This window comes from Neovison vison, chromosome 7 (assembly GCF_020171115.1).
Source record: "Neovison vison isolate M4711 chromosome 7, ASM_NN_V1, whole genome shotgun sequence".
Classification (NCBI taxonomy): Eukaryota; Metazoa; Chordata; class Mammalia; order Carnivora; family Mustelidae; genus Neogale; species Neogale vison.
The window spans coordinates 59,660,096-59,677,117 of record NC_058097.1 but is presented as its reverse complement, the minus strand read 5'-3'; the positions used below and the strand labels follow the sequence as shown (position 1 = coordinate 59,677,117).

The 17,022-nt window shown below is 43.2% G+C and overlaps 1 non-coding gene and 1 pseudogene across 1 annotated transcript; both read right to left on the bottom strand.

Annotated features, from left to right (window-relative positions):
- Positions 1 to 3,982: 3,982 nt before the first annotated feature.
- On the bottom strand, positions 3,983 to 4,851 carry LOC122913407 (annotated as a pseudogene).
- Positions 4,852 to 6,233: 1,382 nt separating this feature from the next.
- On the bottom strand, positions 6,234 to 6,335 carry LOC122914776. The gene has a single exon (XR_006385856.1). It is a non-coding gene; the product is annotated as a U6 spliceosomal RNA (small nuclear RNA).
- Positions 6,336 to 17,022: the final 10,687 nt, after the last annotated feature.

Below are 17,022 nucleotides of genomic sequence, written 5' to 3'. Positions count from 1 at the left end.
TCCAAGGTATCTTAGGCTTTTTGTTGCTATTGTGAATGGAACTGATTCCTTAAATTCTCTCTCTTCAGTCACATTGTTAGTGTATAGAAAAGCAACTGGGGGCGCCTGGGTGGCTCAGTGGGTTAAAGCCTCTGCCTTCGGCTCAGGTCATGATCCCAGGGTCCTGGGATCGAGCCCCACATTGGGCTCTCTGCTCCACAGAAAGCCTGCTTCCTCCTCTCTCTGCCTGCCTCCCTGCCTACTTGCGATCTCTCTCTCTGTCAAATAAATAAATAAAATCTTTTAAAAAAAAAAGAAAAGCAACTGATTTCTCTGCATTGGTTTTTGTATCCTGCCACATTACTGAACTGCTGAATGAATTCTAGTAATTTGGGGGTGGAATCTTTTGGGTTTTCCAGATAAAGTATCATGTCAACTGCGAAGAGGGAGAGTTTTACTTCTTTTTTTTTCCAATTTATTTATTTTCAGAAAAACATTATTCATTATTTTTTCACCACACCCAGTGCTCCATGCAAGCCGTGCCCTCTATAATACCCACCACCTGGTACCCCAACCTCCCACCCCCCGCCACTTCAAACCCCTCAGATTGTTTTTCAGAGTCCGTAGTCTCTCATGGTTCACCTCCCCTTCCAATTTACCCAAATTCCCTACTCCTCTCTAACGCCCCTTGTCCTCCATGCTATTTGTTATGCTCCACAAATAAGTGAAACCATATGATAATTGACTCTCTCTGCTTGACTTATTTCACTCAGCATAATCTCTTCCAGTCCCGTCCATGTTGCTACAAAAGTTGGGTATTCATCCTTTCTGATGGAGGCATAATACTCCATAGTGTATATGGACCACATCTTCCTTATCCATTCATCCGTTGAAGGGCATCTTGGTTCTTTCCATAGTTTGGCGACTGTGGCCATTGCTGCTATAAACATTGGGGTACAGAGAGTTTTACTTCTTTGCCGATTTGGATGTCTTTTACTTCTTTTTGTTTTCTGATTGATGTTGCTAGGACTTGTAATAATATGTTGAACAATAGTGATGAGAGTGGACATCCCTGTCTTGTTTCTGATCTTAAGGGAAAAGTGCTCAGCTTTTCCCCATTGAGAATGATATTTGCTGTGGGTTTTTCATAGATGGTTTTTATGAGATTGAAGAATGTTCCCTCTATTCCTATACTCTGAAGAGTTTTAATCAGGAACGGATGTTATATTTTGTCAAAAGCTTTTTCTGCATCATTTGAGAGGGTCATATAGTTCTTGTCTTTTCCTTTATTGATGTGCTCTATCATATTGATTTGAGAATGTTGAATCATCCTTGCTTCCAGGCACAAAACCCACTTGGTCATGGTGAATAATCTTTTTAATATCCTGTTGGATGCTACTAGCTAGGATCTTGTTGAGTATTTTGGCATCTATGATCATCGGGGATATTGATCTGTGATTCTCTTTTTTGATGGGGTCTTTGCCTGGTTTTGGGATCAGGGTAATGTTGGCTTCAAAGAAGGAGTTTGGAAGTTTTTCTTCATTTCTATTTTTTGGAAGCGTTTCAGTAGAATAGGTATTATTTCTTTTTTAAATATTTGGTATCATTCCCCTGGGAAGCCATTTGGCCCTGGGCTCTTATTTTTGGGGGGAGGTTTTTGATTACTGTTTCAATTTCATTATTGGTTATTTGTCTATTCACATTGTGTGTTTCTTCCTGTTTCAGGCTGCTTGGAAGGCATCCATTTCTTCTAGGTTGCTTAATTTGTTGGTATACAGTTGCTGGTAATAATTTCTAATAATTGTTTCTATTTTCTTGGTGTTAGTCATGATCTCTTCCCTTTGATTCTTGATTTTATTAATTTGGGTCCTTTCTCCTTTCTTTTGGATAAGTCTGGCCAGTGGTTTATCAGTCTTACTAATTCTTTCAAAGAACCAGCTTCTAGTTTCATTGATCTGGTCTGTTTTTCTGGTGTCTATTTCATTGATCTCTGCTCTAATCTTTATTATTTCTCTTCTCCTGCTTGATTTAGGTTTTATTTGCTAACCTTCTCCAGTTCCTTTAGGTGTAGGGTTAACTTGTGCATTTGGGATTTTTCTGCTTTTTTGAGAAAGGCTTGGATGAGTATGGATTTCCCCCTTAGGGCCACTTTTGCAGTATCCCATAGGTTTGGGCCTATGTGTTTTTGTTCTCATTGGTTTTCATGAATTGTTCACATGATATTTTAAAAAATTCTCTTATCTTTTGTTTGACTTTTTGTTCAAGAGTGTGTTGTTTAATTTCCTCGTATTTGTGAATTTTTAGCTTTCCTTTTGTTGCCGATTCCTAGTTTTATTCCATTGTTGTCAGAAGAGGTACTTGGTAGGATTTCAGTCCTCCTAAATGCTTAATACATGTTCTGTGATATAATGTAGTATCTGTCCTGGAGAACATTCTGTGTACAATGGGGAAGTGTGTTGATTGCCGCTGGGCAAAGTGTTCTGTGTTGGCCCCACTTAGTCTGTCGTGTTGTTCAGGTTTGCTGTTTCCATATTGATGCTCTGTCTGGATGTTCTACCCGTAATTGAAAGTGGGACACTGAAGTCACAAATACTCTGTTGCTATGTGTTTCTCCACTCAGATCTGTCAATGTTTGCTTTATATGTTTAAGCAAAAAAATGTTGGGTGCATATACGTTTATAATTATAATATCTTCCTGGTAGATTGACCCTATTACCATGTAATCAACTTCTTTGTCTACTATGACAGTTATTGAATTGATTATCTGATAAAAATACAGCCACCTTTTCTGTCTATTCCTGGAATATCTTTTTCCATCCCTTTACTCACAGCCTACATGTGTCTTTAAATCTATAGTGAGTCTCTTGAACACAGCATATAGTTGGATCTTTTTTTAAATTTTTCAGTGCTCCAAGATTCATTGTTTATGCACCACACCCAGTGCTCCATGCGATACATTCCCTCCTTAATACCCACCCGCCTCCCCTCCAAAACCCTCAGTTTGTTTCTCAGAGTCCACAGTCTCTCATGGTTCATCTCCCCCACGAATTTCCCCCAACTCCCTTCTCTCCAGCTCCCCATGTCCTCCATGTTATTCCTTATGCTCCACAAGTAAGTGAAACCATATAATAACTGACTCTCTTGCTTGACTTATTTCACTCTGCATAATCTCCTCCAGTCCCACCCATGTTGATACAAAAGTTGGGTATTCATCCTTTCTGAGGGAGACATAATACTCCATAGTGTATATGGACCACATCTTCCTTATCCATTCATCTGCTGAAGGGCATCTTGGCTCTTTCCATAGTTTGGCAATTGTGGCCACTGCCGCTATGAACATTGGGGTACAGATGATCCTTCTTTTCACTACATTTATATCTTTGGGGAAAATACCCAGTAGTGTAATTGCAGGGTCATAGGGTAGCTCTATTTTTAATTTCTCAAGAAACCTCCACACTGTTTTCCTTCTCTCTCTCTCTCTCACTCTCTCTCTCTCTTTTTTTTTAAGATTTTATTTATTTATTTAACAGAGAGAGATCACAAGTAGGTGGAGAGGCAGGCAGAGAGAGGGAGAAGGAAGCAGGCTCCCCACCAAGCAGAGAGCCCGATGTGGGGCTCGATCTCAGGACCCTGGGATCATGACCTGAGCCGAAGGCAGAGGCTCCAACCCACTGAGCCACCCAGGCACCCCCCCCCACACTGTTTTCAAAACCACATTGAGATACCACCTTACACCAGTTAGAATGGCAAAAATTAACAAGACAGTAAACAACATGTGTTGGAGAGGATGTGGAGAAAGGGAAACCCTCCTACACTGTTGGTGGGAATGCAAGTTAGTTTGATCTTATTTAATTTTTTACTAATGTGCATTTTTTTATTGGCAAAGGGGCCTACAGAAACAAGACCACTCCATCTTTCTACCCTCTTCCCTGTAAAAATAAACTCTATCCTTCCATCTCCCTGCTCTGCTTTTCTGCTGGGGCCCAGGAGGATCAGTCTGCCCCTAAGAGTTGTGTCCTAAGACACCAAGAACCAGCATCCCCTGTACATACACACCATACACAGTTCGCCTCTGAGCCGAGGGAGACAAGGAGGCAGCAGGAGGGCTTGTGACCTTCGGGTGGTTATGGGTGCAGAAGGGGGTCTGCAGGATGCTGGCAGGGAAGATGGTTTCATTCTTGGTTGGACGGTGGTCAGCCTTCACTGTTGGGGGTCATGCTCCACTGGTCCTGGATGGGAGGCTTGTGGGCCGGTTAGCCATTACCTTAGCAGAGACGTTGTGCAAATCGAACACATTCTGGAGGAGGGGGTCTTGGAGACTTCCTGCCCATCGTAAACATCATCCAGCTCTTTGGGCTCCAGGAAGAAGTCCAGGGAGCCAGTGCTCTCATAGACGGTATCTGCTTTCTCCCTTGCTGCCTGATGGTGCTTCTCATCTGTCCGAGCAGCTGCCCTGGGGCCTCCTCAAGGTGATCTCGCTGATCACCCCCTCAGCAATTTCCTTGCTTTGCCAGTCAAATGTGGCTGCCGCAGAGAGGGAGCCCAGGGTGAAGCCAAGTGTGACATCCGTGTTGGAGACACAGGTCTGCTACCCTGGCTCGCAGGACTTCTTGGTGCCAGGGAGGGTCTCCAGCAGCTTCTCTGTGTAGACTCAAAGCAGCAGTTCACATTCCGGGTCGTCTTCTGCACCAGGTGAGAGTTCAGGATGCTTGGCTCTATGTGGCTGATGAGCTCTGACACTTGATGCGGGTAATCTGTCCCATAGACTGCCAAGCGTTCAGAGTCCACCAGCTCTAGTGGGGACAGCAGGAAAGACAGAAACTCCAGCCAGTGCGTAGAGGGGGCCAGGACCTGCAGCTCCGCCATGTTCATGGTTGGATCTTATTTTTAGAAATCTGTTCAGCTGTGCTGTCTTTTGGGGGAATATAATCCATTTAGGTTTAAAGTAATTATTGATGGGGTGCCTGGGTGGCTCAGTGGTTAAAGCCTCTGCCTTCAGCTCAGGTCATGGTCTCAGGGTCCTGCGATTGAGCCCTGCATTGGGCTCCATGCTCAGCAGAGAGCCTGCTTCTCTCTCTCCCTCTGCCCGCCACTCTGCTTACTTGTGCTCTCTATCGCTCTGTCAAATAAATAAACAAAATCTTAAAAAATAAAGTAATTATTGATAGGTGAGGGCTTTGTATTGTCCTGTAGAGCATTTGTCTCTTTCCTCTCTTGCTGTCTTTGTGACTTTTAGAATACCGTAGTGATATACTTTGATTCCCTTCACTTTTTCTTTTTTTTTTTTAAAGATTTTATTTATTTATTTGACAGACAGAGATCACAATGTGGGGCTCGATCCCATGACCCTGGGATCATGACCTGAGCTGAAGGCAGAGGCTTTAACCCACTGAGCCACCCAGGCGCCCCCCCCTTCACTTTTTCTTTTGTGTATGTTCCACAGGGATTTTCTACGTGTTACCCTCAGGCTTACACAAAGTGTCCCATAGTTACAATAGCCTATATTACACTGGTACGTTTGATCGCATACAACACTCTGCCCCCTTCGTCCCCTCCCACACTCTGTGATATTGATGGGACAATATATACCCTTTTATATTGTGTATCCATTAACAAAAGTTTTAGTTACTCTTCTTTCTTTCAGCTTTACACTAAAACTGCAAGCGATTTACACAACACCATTGGAGTGGTAAACTATTCTGTCTCCGTATTTACCTTTGCCAGTGAGTTTTATACTTTGTATCATTTCATGTTGCTGTTTGGTGTCCTTTTGTTTCAACCTAAGGAACTCTCTTTTGTATTCTTTTCTTTAAAATTCTTTTCATTATGTTCAGTTATGTTTTGTGTATCATTAGTTTTTTTTTTAATCTTTTTTTTTAAATTTATTTTTTATTTTCAGCATAACAGTATTCATTATTTTTGTACCACACCCAGTGCTCCATGTAATCCATGCCCTCTCTAATACCCACCACCTGGTACCCTGACCTCCCACCCTCCGCCCCTTCAAAACCCTCAGATTGTTTTTCAGAGTCCATAGTCTCTCATGGTTCACCTCCCCTTCCAATTTCCCCCAACTCCCTTCTCCTAACTCCCCATGTCCTCCATGCTATTTGTTATGCTCCACAAATAAGTGAAACCATAGGATAATTGACTCTCTCTGCTTGACTTATTTCACTCAGCATAATCTCTTCCAGTCCCATCCATGTTGCTACAAAAGTTGGGTATTCGTCCTTTCTTTTTTCTTTTCTTTTTTTTTAAATATGGAACGCTTCATGAATTTGCGTGTCATCCTTGTGCAGAGGCCATGCTAATCTTCTCTGTATCATTCCAATTTTAGTATATGTGCTGGAGGCATCATACTCCATAGTGTATATGGACCACATCTTCCTTATCCATTCGTCTGTTGAAGGGCATCTTGGTTCTTTCCACAGTTTGACGACCATGGCCATTGCTGCTATAAACATTGGGGTACAAATGGCTCTTCTTTTCACTACATCTGTATCTTTGGGGTAAATACCCAGTAGCGCAATGGCAGGGTCATAGGGAAGTTCTATTTTTAATTTCTTGAGGAATCTCCACACTGTTCTCCAAAGTGGCTACACCAACTTGCATTCCCACCAACAGTGGAAGAGGGTTCCCCTTTCTCCACATCCTCTCCAACACATGTTGTTTCCTGTCTTGCTAATTTTGGCCATTCTAACTGGTGTAAGGTGGTATCTCAGTGTAGTTTTAATCTGAATCTCCCTGACAGCTAGTGATGATGAACATTTTTTCATGTGTCTGATAGCCATGTGTATGCCTTTATTGGAGAAGTGTCTGTCCATATCTTCTGCCCATTTTTTGATATGATTGTCTGTTTTGTGTGTGTTGAGTTTGAGGAGTTCTTTATAGATCCTGGATATCAACCTTTTGTCTGTACTGTCATTTGCAAATATCTTCTCCCATTCCATGGGTTGCCTCTTTGTTTTCTTGACTGTTTCCTTGGCTGTGCAGAAGCTTTTGATTTTGATGAAGTCCCAAAAGTTCATCTTCGCTTTTGTTTCCTTTGCCTTTGGAGACATATCTTGAAAGAAGTTGCTGTGGCTGATATTGAAGAGATCAGAATCTATCATTAGTTGTTTTTATTTTATTTTATTTATTTATTTTGACAGACTTCACAAGTAGGCAGAGAGGCAGGCAGAGAGAGAAGGGGAAGCAGGGTTCCTGCTGAGCAGAGAGCCTGATGTGGGGCCTGATCCCAGGACCCTGGGATCATGACCTGAGCTGAAGGCAGAGGCTTTAACCCACTGAGCCACCCAGGCGCCCCCATTAGTTTTTTTATTTGCATTTTTTATTATGTTAGTCATCATACAGTGCACCATTAGTTCCTGATGCCATGTTCCATGATTCATTGTTTCTGTATAACACCCAGTGCTCCAGCCAATCCCTGCCCTCCTGAATACCCATCACTGGGCTCACCCATCTCTCCATCCCCGTCCCCTCTAAAACCCTCCATTTGTTTCTTGGAGTCCATAGCCTCTCATGGTTCATCCCATTTTTAAAATTTTTTGAAAGATTTTATTTATTTATTTATTTTAAGATTTTATTTATTTGACACACAGAGATCAAAACCAGGCAGAGAGGCAGGCAGAGAGAGAGGAGGAGCAGTCTCCCTTCTGAGCAGAGAGCCTGATGTGGGGCTTGATCCCAGGATCCTGGGATCATGACCTGAGCCAAAGGTAGAGGCTTAACCCACTAAGCCACCCAGGCGCCCCTCATCCCAGTTTTTGATGTCATGTTCAATGTTTCATTAGTTTTGTATAACACCCAGGTCTTATCACAAAACGTGCCCTCCTTTATACCCATCATCTGGCGACCCCATCCTCCCACCCCCCTCTGAAACTTTCAGATTGTTTCCTGGAGTCCAGAGTCTCTCATGGCTCATGTCCCTCTCTGATTTCTCCCCCTTCAGTTTTCTCTCCCTTCCCTAGGATCCTCTGCCTTGTTTCTTATGTTCCACACATGAGTGACACTATATGATCAATAACTTTCTCTGTTTGACTTACTTCATGCAGCATAATCTCCTCCAGTCCCGTCCATGTTGATGCAAATGGTGGGTGTCCATCCTTTTTGATGGCTGAGGAATATTCCATTGTATATATGGACCACATCTTTATCCCTTCTGAAGAAGAAGTTGCTGTGGCTGATATCAAAGAGGTTACTGCCTATGTTCTCCTCTATGGTTCTGATGGATTCCTGTCTCATGTTGAGGTCTTTTATCCATTTTGAGTTTATCTTTCAGAAGAGACCCCGAATTGCTAAGGAAATGTTGAAAAACAAAAATAAAACTGGGGGCATCACGTTACCTGATTTCAAGCTTTACTACAAAGCTGTGATCACCAAGACAGCATGGTACTGGCATAAAAACAGACACATAGACCAGTGGAACAGAGTAGAGAGCCCAGATATGGACCCTCAACTCTATGGTCAAATAATCTTTGACAAAACAGGAAAAAGTATACAGTGGAAAAAAGACAGTCTCTTCAATAAATGGTGCTGGGAAAACTGGACAAGTATATGTAGAAGAATGAAACTCGACCATTCTCTTATACCGTACACAAAGATAAAATCGAAATGGATGAAAGACCAAGATTCATTGTTTATGCACCACAACCAGTGCTCAATGCAATCTGTGCCCTCCATAATACCCACCACCAGGCTCACCAAACTCCCCATCCTCCTCCGCTCTAAAACCCTCATTTTGTTTCTCAGAGTCCATACTGTTTTCCACCATGATTTCACCAGTTTGTTTCCCACAGTCTCTCATGGTTCTTTGCCCCTTCTGATTACCGCCCCCCCTTCACTTTTCCTTTCCTTCTCATAATGTCCTCCATGCTCTTCCTTATGTTCCACAAGTAAGTGAAACCATATGATAATTGACTTTTTTTTTTCCAATTTATTTATTTTCAGAAAAACAGTATTCATTATTTTTTCACCACACCCAGTGCTCCATGCAAGCTGTGCCCTCTATAATACCCACCACCTGGTACCCCAACCTCCCACCCCCCCCGCCACTTCAAACCCCTCAGACTGTTTTTCAGAGTCCATAGTCTCCCATGGTTCATCTCCCCCTCCAATTTACCCAAAAGCACATACCCTCCCCAATGTCCATAACCCTAGATAATTGACTTTTTCTGCTTGACTTATTTCACTCAGCATGATCTCCTCCAATCCCATCCATGTTGATGCAAAAGTTGGGTATTCATCCTTTCTGATGGAGGCATAATACTCCATTGTGTATATGGACCACATCTCTCTCCATCAATGGACATCTGTCAGTGGATATCTTGGCTCTTGCCATAGTTTGGCTATTGTGGACATTGCTACTATGAACATTGGGGTACAGATGGCCCTTCTTTCCACTACATCTGTATCTTTGGGGTAAATACCCAGTAGTGCAATTGCTGGGTCATAGGGTAGTTCTATTTTTAATTTTTTGAGGAATCTCCATACTGTTTTTCCAAAGCGGCTGCACCAACTTGCATTCCCACCAACAATTCCCCTTTCTCCACATCCTCTCTAACCTTTGTTGTTTCTTGCCTTTATTTTTGCCATTCTAACTGGTCTAAGATGGTATCTCAATGTGGTTTTGATTTGAGTTTCGTTAATGGCTAATGATGATGAATATTTTTCATATGTCTGCTAGCCATTTGTATGTCTTCATTGGAGAAGTGTCAGTTCATGTCTTCTGCCCATTTTTTGATGTGATTATCTGTTTTGTCTGTGTTAAGTTTGAGGAGTTCTTATAGATCTTGAATACCAGCCCTTTATCCATAGTGTCATTTGCAATATCTTCTCCCATTCTGTGGGTTGCCTCTTTGTTTGTTGACTGTTTCCTTTGCTATGCAGAAGCTTTTGATCTTGATGAAGTCCCAAAAGTTCATTTTTGCTTTGTCTTGAAAGAAGTTGCTGTGGCCCATGTTGAAGAGGTTACTGTCTATATTCTCCTCTAGAATTTTGACTGATTCCTGTCTCACACTGAGGTCTTTCATCAATTTTATCTTTGTGTATGGTGTGAGAGAATGGTCCAGTTTCATTCTTCTATACATAGATGTCCAATATTCCCAGCACCATTTATTGAAGAGACTGTCTTTTTTCCATTGGACATTCTTTCCTGCTTTGTTGAAGATTATTTGCATGGAGTTGCAGGTCCATATATAGGCTCTCTACTCTGTTCCACTGGTCTATGTGTCTGTTTTTGTGCCAGTACAATGCTGTCTTGGTGATCACAGCTCTGTAATAAAGCTTGAAATCAGGGAGCTTTTTCTTTTTCAACATGTCCTTGGCAATTTGGGGCCTTTTCTGGTTCGATACAAATTTTAGGATTATTTGTTCCAGCACTTTGAAAAATGCCAATGGTAGTTTGATTGGGATGTTATGGAAAGTATAGATTGCTCTGGGCAGCATACACATTTTAACAATGTTTATTCTTCCGATTTGTGACCATGGTATGTTTTTCTATCTTTTAGTGTCTACTTCAATTTCTTTCATGAATGTTCTGTAGTTCCTCAAGTATAGATCCTTTACCTCTTTGGTTAGGTTTATTCCCAGGTATCTTATGGCTCTTGATGCTATAGTAAATGGAATCAATTCTCTAATTTCCCTTCCTATAGTTTCATTGTTAATGTATAAGAAAGCAACTTATTTCTGTACATTGATTTTGTGTCCTGCCCTATTACTGAAATGCTGTATGAGTTCTAGTAATTTGGGGGTGAAGACTTTTGAGTTTTCATCTTCTTCACTCAATAATGGAATTAATGGATCATGATATTTTTATTTTTAATTTTGGAGGAATATCCATACTGTTTTCCACCATGATTTCACCAGCTTTTGTCTCCAGCAAGTGTGTGAGGGTTCCTTTTTCTCCACATCCTCACCCCACACTTGTTATTTCTTGTCTTTTTGATTCTAGACATTCTAAGATTTTATTTATTTATTTAACAGAGAGAGCGAGGGACACAGGCAGAGCAGCAGAGGGAGAGGGGGAAGCAGGTTCCCCACTGAGCAGGGTGCCCCATATGGGGCTTGATCCCAGGACCCTGGATCATGACCCAAGCTGAAGGCAGTCACTTAACTAACTGAGCCACCTGGGCGCCCCTGATTCTACACATTCTGACAGGTGGGAGGTAGTATATGTGCTGCCAAAGTGAGCCCATGACAGGTGGGAGGTGGTATCTCATTGTCGTTTTGAGTTGCATGTCCCTGACGATGAGTGATGATGATGATGATATATGGATGTTGACCATCCATATATCTTATTTGGAGAAATGTCTATTTTGCCTGCTTTATAATTGGATTGTTTGTATTGTTGAGTTGTATACTTTAATGTATATTTTGGACATTGACCTCTTGGGAGATAATTTGTTTGCAAATATCTTCTCCTACTCAGTAGCTTGGCTTTTTGTTTTGTTCCTGGTTTCCTGACTGTGAAAAAGCTTTTTGTTTTTGTGTAGTCCCAATCATTTATTTTTTTCCATTATTTTTTCAGTGATCCAAGAATCACTGTTTGTGCACCACACCCAGTGCTCCATGCAATCCGTGCTTTCCTTAATACCTACCACCAGGCTCACCCAGGAGTTTATTTTTGCTTTTGTTTCCTTGCCTGAGGAGACGTATCCGTGACCATGTTGCTAAGGATCATGTCCGAGAGATTGCTACCTGTGCTCTCTTCCAGTCTCATGGTTTCAGCTCTCACATTTAGGTCTTTCATTTTATTTTTGTGTATAGTGTAAAAAGTCCAATTTCCATCTTTTGCAGGTAGCTATCCAGTTTTTCCAGAACCATTTAAAAAAATTTTTTAAAGATTTTATTTATTAGAGAGAGAGCATGAGAGGGAAGAAGTTCAGAGGGAGAAGCAGTCTCCCAGCTGAGCAGCGAGCCCAATGCAGGACTCGATCTTGGCTAGGACTTCAAGCACTGTGTGAAATAAAAGCTACCCTGCTAATTTCTTTTTTTTTTTAATTTATTTTTTATTTATTTTCAGCATAACAGTATTCATTGTCTTTGCACCACACCCAGTGCTCCATGCAAACCGTGCCCTCTATAGTACCCTGCTAATTTCTTAAAGCTCCCAGGGCTAAGGCTGCTGGGTTTCAAAGTCAAGTGTTATGGGGACTTCTTTTCTCAGTGGGGGTTCCCAGAGCCTTGGGTACCTGGGGTAAGATAGAGCCACTTCCCCAGGCTTGTGATGTGTCTCCTATGTGGGGCTAGTTGTGTGAGGGTTTGGGTGCCCAGTGGCATCTCTACCCCCTACCCTGCTCAATGCAGTTCCTCTCCATGGTTAGCTGTGGAAGATCTGTTCTGCGTCTTTGTCATCTTCAGAGTTAGCTGTACAGATACTGTTGTCTTAGTGTGTTCATGGGATGAGGTGAGCACAGGATCCTCTCCTTCCACTATCTCCCCAAAACCTCAGCAGATTTAAAAATGTATGCTATAATATGTTAGCTGTAGGCAGAGGGTTGAACAGATCTCTACAACTTAATTGTGTTGCATAACTAGAATTTTCTACCCGTTCAGCAGTAACTCCCAGTTTGCCCATTCCCACAGTCTCTGGTAATGGCCAGTCTATGTTCTCTTTTTCCAAGTTTGACTCTTTTATTTTTATCATGTTCAGTAAGCCGCTGTATGGTACATCATTAGTTTTTGATGTCGTGTTCAGTGATTTGTGAGTTGAATATAACACCCAGTGCTCATCACAACACATGCCCTCCTCAACACCTATCACCCAGCTAGCCCATCCTCCCTACCCATGTCCCCTCAGAAACCCTCAGTTTGTTTCTCAGAGTCCACAGTCTGTCATGGTTCATCTCCCCCTCTAATTTCCCCCAACTCACTTCTCCTGTCTCCCCATGTCCTCCATGTTATTTCTTATTCTCCACAAGTAAGTGAAACCATATGATAATTGACTCTCTCTGCTTGACTTATTTCACTCAGCATAATCTCTTCTAGTCCCATCCATGTTGATACAAAAGTTGGGTATTCCTCCTTTATGATGGAGGCATAATACTCCATAGTGTATATGGACCACATCTTCTTTATCCATTTGCCTGTTGAAGGGCATCTCAGCTCTTTCCACAGTTTGGCAACCATGGCCATTGCTGCTATGAACATTGGAGTACAGATGGCCTTTCTTTTCACTACATCTGTATCTTTGGGGTAAATACCCAGTAGTGCAATTGCAGGGTCATAGGGTCCAGAGTTCCCATTTCTCCACATCCTCTCCAACATTTTTTGTTTACTGTCTTATGGAAATTTTAAAAATTTAAATTCAATTAGCCAACATAAAGTACACCATTATTTTCAGAGGTCGTGGTCAGTAATTCATCAGTTGTATATAACACCGGTGCTCATCAAACTGCTCACTCTCCAATGTCAGTCACCCAGTTACCCCACCTCCCACCCACCTCCCCTCCAGAAACCCCCAGTTTGTGTCCTCTAGGTATGAGTCTCTCATGGTTTTCCTCCCTTCCCCCTCTGATCCTCTGCCCTGTTCCCTATATTCCGCATGTGAGTGAAACCATATAATTGTGTTTCTCTGACTTATTTCACTCAGCCCAGTACCCTCCAGTTCCCTCCGTGTTGATGCAAATGTTGAGTATTCATCCTTTCTGATGACTAATATTCCATTTTGTGTGTGTGTACCATATCCTCTCCATTCATGCTATTGTGGGTATTGCTACTATGAACACTGGGGTGCAGCTGCCCCTTCTTTTCACTACATCTTTGTCTTTGGGGTAAATACCCAGTAGTGTGATTGTGGGGTGTAGGGCAGCTCTGTTAAGTTTTTGAGGAACCTCCATGCTGTTTTCCAGAGTGGCAGCACCAGCTTGCATTCCCACCAACAGTGTAGGAGGCTCCCCTTTCTCCACATCCTCTCCAACACCTGTTGTTTCCTGACTGGTTAATTTTAGCCATTCTGACTTGTGTGAGGCGGGATCTCACTGTGGTTTTGATTTGTATTTCCCTGATGCTGAGTGATGTTGTACACTTTTTCATGCATCTGTTGGCCATTTGTAGGCCTTTTTTGGAGAAGTGTCTGTTCATGGCTTCTGCTCATCTCTTTTTTTAAATTTTTTATTTTTTATAAACATATTTTTATCCCCAGGGTACAGGTCTGTGAATCGCCAGGTTTACACACTTCACAGCACTCACCAAAGCACATACCCTCCCCAATGTCCATAACCCCACCCCCCTTCTCCCAACTCCCCTCCCCCCAGCAACCCTCAGTTTGTTTTGTGAGATTAAGAGTCACTTATGGTTTGTCTCCCTCCCAGTCCCTTCTTGTTTCATTGATTCTTCTCCTACCCACTTAAGCCCCCATGTTGCATAACCACTTCCTCATATCAGGGAGATCATATGGTAGTTGTCTTTCTCTGCTTGACTTATTTTGCTAAGCATAATACGCTCTAGTTCCATCCATGTTGTCGCAAATGGCAAGATTTCATTTCTTTTGATGGCTGCATAGTATTCCATTGTGTATATATACCACATCTTCTTGATCCATTCATCTGTTGATGGACATCTAGGTTCTTTCCATAGTTTGGCTATTGTGGACATTGCTGCTATAAACATTTGGGTGCACGTGCCCCTTTGGAACACTACGTTTGTATCTTTAGGGTAAATACCCAGCAATTGCTGGGTCATAGGGCAGTTCTATTTTCAACATTTTGAGGAACCTCCATGCTGTTTTCCAGAGTGGTTGCACCAGCTTGCATTCCCACCAACAGTGGAGGAGGGTTCCCCTTTCTCCACATCCTCGCCAGCATCTGTCATTTCCTGACTTGTTGATTTTAGCCATTCTGACTGGTGTGAGGTGATATCTCATTGTGGTTTTGATTTGTATTTCCCTGATGCCGAGTGATATGGAGCACTTTTTCATGTGTCTGTTGGCCATCTGGATGTCTTCTTTGCAGAAATGTCTGTTCATGTCCTCGGCCCATTTCTTGATTGGATTATTTGTTCTTTGGGTGTTGAGTTTGCTAAGATCTTTATAGATTTTGGATACTAGTCCTTTATCTGATATGTCGTTTGCAAATATCTTCTCCCATTCTGTCAGTTGTCTTTTGATTTTGTTAACTGTTTCCTTTGCTGTGCAAAAGATTTTGATCTTGATGAAATCCCAATAGTTCATTTTTGCTCCCTCTTCCCTTGCCTTGCCTTTGGTGATGTTCCTAGGAAGATGTTGCTGTGGCTGAGGTCGAAGAGGTTGCTGCCTGTGTTCTCCTCAAGGATTTTGATGGATTCCTTTCTCACATTGAGGTCCTTAATCCATTTTGAGTCTATTTTTGTGTGTGGTGTAAGGAAATGGTCCAATTTCATTTTTCTGCATGTGGCTGTCCAATTTTCCCAACACCATTTATTGAAGAGGCTGTCTTTTTTCCATTGGACATTCTTTCCTGCTTTGTTGAAGATTAGTTGACCATAGAGTTGAGGGTCTATTTTTGGGCTCTCTATTCTGTTCCATTGATCTATGTGTTCTGCTCATCTCTTGATGGGACTATTTGTTTTCTGGGTTTTGAGTTTGAGGGTTTTTTTTTTCCCATGGTTTATTTAATGATCTTTGGAATTCCTCTGGTGTTGTTACCATGGACTTTAATCATTTTTATTATGTCAGTTAGCCACTGCATCGTACATACTCAGTCCTTGATGCAGTGTCAGTGATTCGTTAGTTAAGTGTAACACCTGGTGCTCATCACAGCACATGCTCTCCTCAGTGCTGGACGCCAGCCCTTTATCTGTAAGGTTATTTGCAAAAATCTCCCCTTCCACAGGCTGCCTTGTAGTTTTGTTGACGGTGTCCTTTGCTGTGTAGAAGCTTTTCATCATGACAAAGTCCCACGAGCGCATTTTTGCTTTTGTTGTCCCTGCCCTTGGAGACGTGGGAGAGGTAGCTGCCCGTGTTCTCTAGGATTCTGATGGACTCCTGTCTCACACTGAGGTCTTTCGTCCTTTTTGAGTCCATCTTTGCGTGTGGTGTGAGAGAATGGTCCAGTTCGGTTCTTCTGGCTGTCCAACACCGCTTCCCAAAGGCACACAGGAGAAGGATGAGGCACAAACAAGTCTGCTGCAAGAGAGGGAGCAGGGGACGACCGCTGGAAGGACTGTCGCCCGAGCAACTCCTCAGCCCCGTATTTATTAGACACAAGATAACCACAAAGGAGGAGAAGGTTATGCATTAGCCATAGGTCTCGTGGGTGAACATGAAGGAATGGGAGTCATACATTGATCATAAGTCTTAGAGGTAAAGAAGAGGAGGAGTAAGGTGCATCTGGTCCAGCAGCATGAACGTGAAGTTGAACGAGCGCACTTGCAGGGATCGTGGGCACAGCAGGCTTCTCTGAGGTGGGGAGACAACGGAGACTGGAAGCAGGGGATGGTCGCCCTGAGTGGGCTGGTGGGGGTGGGGTCTCCCACTGCTCAGCTTCAGGGACCTGTGTCCTCCTCCCCCAGAGGCCCACTGCTTGGAGAGCTTCTCCTCAAGGTCACGCTTCAGCAGGCCGGCGGGACCATGGTGCTGAGGGACCGTCACAGTCCAACTGTCCCGACACCACGTGCTGAAGATGCTCTTTCCCGTCCTGTGTTCCTGCCGCCACTTCCTGTCGACTCAGACAGGGACTCGGAGACTTACAGGCATTGGCAAGGTGGGGAAACAGACACTCTTGGCTCCATTCCCGCTGTCCTTAATGCCCGCAGCTGTCATTCTGGGGGATTCTCAGCGCAGGAGTCGGGTGGAACCCTTCCCGGAGGACAGCGTCTCTAAGGCACTGGCTCAGGGGAGACTGTCTACAATGTCCTGAATGAATTATTTCTGCTTTAAACCACGCATTGTGGAGGGGTTGCTGTCTGCAAAGGCACGAGGCTGTCCCCAGACTGCTCGTGCTCCGCTTGGAGAAATTCCTGCCGCGGGAGTTACTTGGGGCGGTCACCGCCCTGTCCCTGCTGCGCGCCGAGCCAGGCTCTGGGCAGACGTTCTGCCACCGGTGACCATCCCCGGTTAAGGCGCGC